General features: G+C 35.6%; 1 protein-coding gene across 6 annotated transcripts in view; it reads right to left on the bottom strand.

Annotated features, from left to right (window-relative positions):
- Nucleotides 1-6,391: 6,391 nt before the first annotated feature.
- Nucleotides 6,392-6,827, bottom strand: part of copz2 (COPI coat complex subunit zeta 2) — an 11,880-nt gene continuing 11,444 nt past the window's right edge. For all 6 annotated transcript variants that reach the window (XR_011991793.1, XR_002838563.2, XM_023814370.2 and 3 more), the window contains one exon: nucleotides 6,392-6,827. This exon is cut by the window's right edge and continues 262 nt beyond it. The gene's annotated coding sequence lies outside the window, so the exon portion shown is untranslated.

Genomic DNA, 6,827 nt, shown 5'->3' with positions numbered 1-6,827 from the left:
TGTATGATTCCTGGCCCCCAGAACCCCCAGGTGCAGCAGTTGCTATGACAGCATTGTGTTTCTTGGGCCTGTGACTCAAGCTTTTTGGGGGCCAGCTTTTAATTCCTGCCTGTTCAGGCCCCTAGGCTCCCCCTCCCCGTCACTCCTCAGTCGCTACACCAGGGTATCCTCAGGGCCCAAGTGATGACATCATTGCTCCTCCTCACTTCTGCGACAGCGCCGATGCAATCCTGCAAAATGTTTGTTTACTTACAGTCCAGCCTCATTGTATTATAAACAGGGTTGCCAACGCCCCCATATCTGGCGTGACACTCACGCTTTCAGACTCTCACACTCGCACAGGAAATCTTACGGCAAATCTATATTATCTCATTATAGACCTAAAATTAGCTACATCAAAAGCATTGTTTGCCGTCTTGCCTCGAATTCAAAATCTCACGCCGGTTAGCTGACCAGAGTTAGCAACCCTGCATAAATGTTTTGGTACAAAACATGCATTTTAATAAACTTAATTGGAACTAAGACAAATGCTAGCCTATATCATAACCATAGACAAATTCTAACATAACGTTTAATTATAAATTCAAAATTATAAAAAACAGAACATGTCACAAAATACCTGCCACCATAAAACGAAATTCAAATTAAACCTGAAATCTGTTTTTCAGACACATCATCTTAATATACGCATTATGTTCTGAAGCGTTGGGACAAGTTTTCACGCTATACTGGTATGCCATCTGGTGGAATAAATCGACATTACATTTACATTGATAGTCGTTTTAAAAAGGATTTTACTTTACTGGATATGCCTTACATATGACAAAATATTTTTATATATTTGAAAATCTGGTACGAAATTGGAAGTATGAAATAAGAATTTACTTTTTGATTTGTAAAAATATATATTAAATGTAAAATAAAGTACCAGTTTATAAAGATTAATCTGCATTGCTGTACGTGTAATGTAGCCTATAAAGTGAAAACGTTTAAGCAAAGACTTTTAACATTTTATTTTTATTTGAAGCTACATGTTTTTGGTAGCTGAAATAAATATCATAACGAGACTGTTAAAAATAGGCTATAAGGAAATGCAGTGATAAATTAAACCAATGGAGATAAATTCATACGCCCGGGAAGCGTAGATATTTCGTAGACTAGTAATTGTGTATTTCCTTTCCTTCAGCAAAAACCTATTATTACATATGTACATTGCATCTCGAATATATTTACAGTAAAATATGGCTAATTAAAATTCCATTTTCTTCTTTCCCCTAAAAATTTACAGCTCCTCATGGAAACTGATCTACTTGTATTTACCGAGAACATACGGAATTTTATTATGAAAATAAAGAGAGATCGTTTTTAATTTAGCAGACTTTGGCCTGCCTTATTGCAGCTCATGACTGTGTTCACGGGCTACGCCTGCGTTAACATTTATTTGTTTAGAAAAGGCCATCATTTATAACCAGCAGTGTCTGTCAAGCAGATGGCGATATTGAAGCACGCCAAACAGGCTGCGTGTTTATTTGAAATAGGGCATGCACTGCGACGGAGAAATATCCCGAAGGCCATGTGTTCCTCACGACACTGATTACGGATGCTTTAGGCAATGAGCCCCAGCTTTGACAAGATGCAGAAGTCGGCAGTGCCTTTTTCAGTCTGGGGCAGTCGTGCTTACTTTTAGGGGTTCATGTGTAGGTTAGGCCAGGCTGGAAAGTATGGTCTAATGCCTAACTTAGACGTTTTCATAAACCCTGCGTGGCAAGGACCGTGATATGATATAACTTATTAAATCTTGACGCATACACACACAGGCGCGCGCGTGTGACATAATGCATGTATATCGTTATGTTATTAAAGATATTAGTTGGTATAAAAACAACTACGCGGGGCTAAAGCAACATTAAATGTTGCAGAAATACAGTTCATATTCTTTCTACAATGACAAAAATATTGTAGTATTTATAAAGCACGTTGTTCTGTATTTTCAGTAATCAGTTTAAGGAATATAATGCTGTTAGAAAAGAAATATCACTTCTAAAATGAATTTCAAGTTGTAAATGTAGACACATAAAGTATGTGCCGTTGAATCGTATTTGATTTTCAGGCTATTGCACTTGCGTCCCATCATCGTCCCCCCCGCCCCCCCGACACACACACACACACACACACACACACACACACACACAGATTCGATTGCTTAGTTTGGCGATGACATCATTTTCTTTCTAGCCAATAAACTGAATGATCATCTGTCAATGTCACATAGTAGACCAATCCTGTGGAGCCATGGGACTTCGGTTCTGTCCAATAGTGTAAAGGCTGTGTTTGGTACACGCTTATAAATACCAAAGAAGCGACACGCCTGATTTAAGTCTGGGAAGCACACTAGGAAGGTCTGATGCTTATTGTGAGCTGCTAATTCGTTCCAGATTAGGCACATGTATGCCGTCATAAAAATTAAATCGTGTTGAAATAAACTAACTTTAAAAATCACAATTATTTACGGTGCTTAAACGCATTTGATTCACACTGGTCAAGTGGTTGGCGCTGCTTTTTAAAGCTCCCCTGGGATTTTAGTAAAGGTCTGCTGTACACATTTTCAAGTGCGTCTTAGAATGTTTCACACTAGTTTGACGCCCATTTACAACTCCAGGAAAGGGGAATACTTCGGAAAAGAGTGAAAATGATTAAGTTCAGTTAATGTCAGAATTCAGCGATTTAATTAAAGAATTATTTTTATTCACGTAGTTAATTATTTTCACAAAATCGTAAAAACGGACGGGCGTGTCATACCTTCACATTTACTACACCAACGCAACTATTCTATTTGTAAGGAAAATGGCTAAACTTTTTTGCAAATGGCCTCTTTCCTTTTCCCAATCCCAAAGATTGGCTCAGAAGAATAACGACAAAAGCGCTCAGTTGCCCTGTAAATATTTTATGTTGTATACAATATAAAACTCAGTGGCAGTACCTTCATTTTATAAACAATCCATCCGTTCAGCATTTGCAGAGACTTGGGCAGTTAGTATCGCTGTAACCCGGCTATGTACCAAAAATATTTTAAACCTATTTTCCCATCTGCAGAGTGTTAATGCATGCTAACAGTTATTTTGGAGTATTATCGTTAAAGAACCATCATTGAAATGGCAGCTCAATGCATGAGCGTACATGTAGGTCGTAGGTCACCACAGATAAGGCACGTGCCTGGGGGGGCGTGGCTGGGGATGTCTCACCACCTGCCCATTCACATGAACTTTAAAGTATTAAAGTATTATTTTAAAGTATTGAGTGTATTGAGTGTTTTTAAACCTTTTCAGCACCTACCCCTCAAAACCTTCCCCTGCACTGCCCTGTCACAGAATATTGGAATATGGATAAAGCGGCGTCGTAATATCCCTAATGTTGACGGTAGGGGGCGTAAAGGAATCATAATTAATTGTATCTTGCGTATGTTTCAGGACCACATTGAAGAAATGGACAATAACATTATCATTCACATTTCCACACACATACTTAAATATTACCCTTAATAATGGGTTTAATTCGACAATTCCTAAAAAAATTGGCCTTTATTCAATTACCGCCAATTTTACTTTTGAAATCAGATGGAGATTTGGAAAATGCCGTTACGTAATAAGTTAGAGAGGCATGCAGTTTCGGCTGGGAAACTGGGGAAGTTGTGCCAGGAGAGGGCGTCATGGGGGGGCATCTGAAGACATTTTTTCCCGGGCATATTACGTAAATATATTGCTGGTGCAATATATAGTGTACATGTATTTTTTTCTTTGGATTATTAAGGTATTAACAAGGCATTAACAAAGAATTTGCTGCGTAATAATATGATGCTGTTAATCAAAACATTTTCCTTTTATTAAACATCATCGTGAACTAAACACCTTTCCCATACACGTAGGACGTATTTAGGGGTATTAATTTGGGTGTTGACGTAGAAACATTCATATTCGTGTGTCATTTAAAACAATTAATACAGTCTCCTTAGTGACATTCTTGAATGTTTTTCTACCTCTCAAACAGTGGTTGGGTGGACAGTATATCTAGTTATTTCTTTTTGAGGTGCTCATTGAAAACTTATTGAAACTAATAAATCACAGCGAGGGCAGATCAATACGAATTTATTTCAAAGCAAGACACATTATGAACTGACGTTATATTTTTCAAATTATATATAATTATATTTGTATTTGTACTTATTGAGATCATAAAAGTCCCTGTACTGCCATCCTGTCCAGGGTATTCGCCTCACTTGTGTCTTTTGCTGCCTCGAGGATGTTCCAGGTTCACCGCTATTCTGTACTGGATAAGCGGTATAGAGTTTCACTGGAAATATAATTACTGTTTATGAATTGTTATACGCCATAAATTTATCTGTTTTCGTTGGGACGTATTATGGGAAAATTGTAATTTAGACACATTAACCTCTTTACAGTACGCCTTGTCCTGAAATGGATTTTTCTGTTTAGTCACCGCCGTGTTACTAAAATGCTATGTTAAATGCCGATATCTCTTACGTCTATTGCTTATGCCTTGACTACGTTTACGTATCCCCGTGGTCATTATTGTGATTACAGTGTAAATGAAATGTTTTCTGCTTCCCTTGACCATTTAATACATCTAGGCCTATATTTTGATGTTACAATATCATAAAAATATTTCGAATTCATTTTCTTGATGCTATTATAGTCGTTTTTATTTAAGATGGTTTACTCATGTTTGGAAATCAACTAACGTGAGTAGCGCAAGTAGAACACCTTTGCTCCAGCAGTTCATAATTAAGCTTTATGGCCACCAGGTGGCGCGGTAGTTCTATTTTCAGCGCTGCCACTTCGTTCTCGAATGGTCAAAGGGCCTCTATTACTTGGAGCCTAGCAGCATAGCTGCTGGATCCCTGATGTTTTTACAACAACAACAATAATAATAATAATAATAATTATTATTATTATTATTATTATTATAGAACTAGTATATTAGCCCCCGAAACCCTGGTCATGATAAGCTGATGGAAGATGGATAATATGTTCGCGTGTGTGTGTGTATGTATATATATATACACACACACACACACACACACACACACACACACACACACACACACACACACACACACATATATATATATATATATATATATATATATATATATATATATATATATATATATATATATATATATATATATATATATATATCTTGTATATATAAAATTTATCCATCCATCCATTTGATGTACTCACTTGTCCTATTCGTGGTCGCCGGGGTCCGTATATACAAATTTAATGATAAAATACCAATAAAAATGAATACGTACTGTTCAACCAACTGCAAGTCAAACGCGATCGTTAATTCATGGAACGTTTACGGAAAGTCGTCACGTTTGGCATTTATCTGTTTTGCTTGTACATTGACAGAATTTTTGAAATAATATTTAAGCCTTAAGGAACATGTGAATGATAAAATGTAACCATAACATTCAATTGTAATATAAAATAATAATAATCATCCAAAGCCATGAAACCGTGTGTTACCTGATTATACGAACGAAAATCCAATGAAACCAAGGTTGCTCAAAATTAAGAAATTAGAATTCGCTTTTAATGAAATACATTAAGATGATCTTTTCCTAACACGTCAGGTCGTTATTATAAGACACAGTAAGAACCAATAGATTAAAGTAGTAATTATAATAAATAATCTTCATGTTAAAGTATTTTAGTGTGTTGTAATTATGAATATATAATTTATAAGAATAAATGCTTTTAAAATCACTCAAAAGAACGCAATATTGTGGAAAACAACGAATATTTAAGTTTTATTCTTATCATTCTTTGCCCATGGCACCAATAATATTTTAAATAATAATTTTGTGATATCCAATATAACATTTAAAGATTATTTTAAATTTAAACAATCTAGTTAGGAAATATTAATTTTTACATACGTGTGGGAGAGGGAGTTACAATTTCTCAAAATTACTCAACAGCTCTTTTAGTGATAAGTAGCGTTCCATAATATGCTTAAGGTCTGCCTCAGTGTTGTCTAAACTCCGCCCACTGTGGGAGCTATCGTATCGTTGACCCCGCTTCCATCTAGGACGCATCCTATAGGTTCTTTATTAGAGGAGGAGACTACGTTACGTGTCGGAATCACGTCACTACTCTACCAATCAAAATAATGGCCATTTTTCCCCTCCTTCAAATATGCAAATATGTAGAAGGATCATTACCATATCAATGGTACATGAAGGAAAAATGATTGGTTGGAATAGATTGCCTTTCGTAGATCTACACCGATTATAACTTTATGTATCCCGTTTCAGAAATATGCAAAATGTCATTTTGCATTTAAAATAATTTAACGGCAGCCATTTTAGGTATAAACCACTCTTTATTGTTTTCACGGAAACCAAGGCAAAAAATACACCGACAACTACATATGAAATCGGTTGCATTTACAAGAAAACCCCTTTATTTAAAGCTATTAAATTTTAAATTACCCGCAAAGAAGATTTAATAACGTTATATTAAAAACAATCACTGTTACTTTAATGCCTGGTCTATGTGCGATTCTCTAAGCATTTAACTAACAAATATTGACTGACACTCAATATTTACTTGTTTTTTTAGCTAAAAAATTCTAAAAGTAGAAAATGGAGATATATATATAAATGAAAGTAGTGGTAAGACTAATTACTGATCAGCACTTCGTTAGTGTTGTTAATAAGGTAGTTTATTTCAACATAAACAGTCGAATTAGGCTAGTTGTGTGTAACATTCGGTAATAAATGACTGTAACAGTTTTGT

This window comes from Paramormyrops kingsleyae, chromosome 5, assembly GCF_048594095.1.
Source record: "Paramormyrops kingsleyae isolate MSU_618 chromosome 5, PKINGS_0.4, whole genome shotgun sequence".
Classification (NCBI taxonomy): domain Eukaryota; kingdom Metazoa; phylum Chordata; class Actinopteri; order Osteoglossiformes; family Mormyridae; genus Paramormyrops; species Paramormyrops kingsleyae.
Note: the sequence above shows the minus strand (reverse complement) of the source record. Positions and strands in the feature narration are given on the sequence as shown.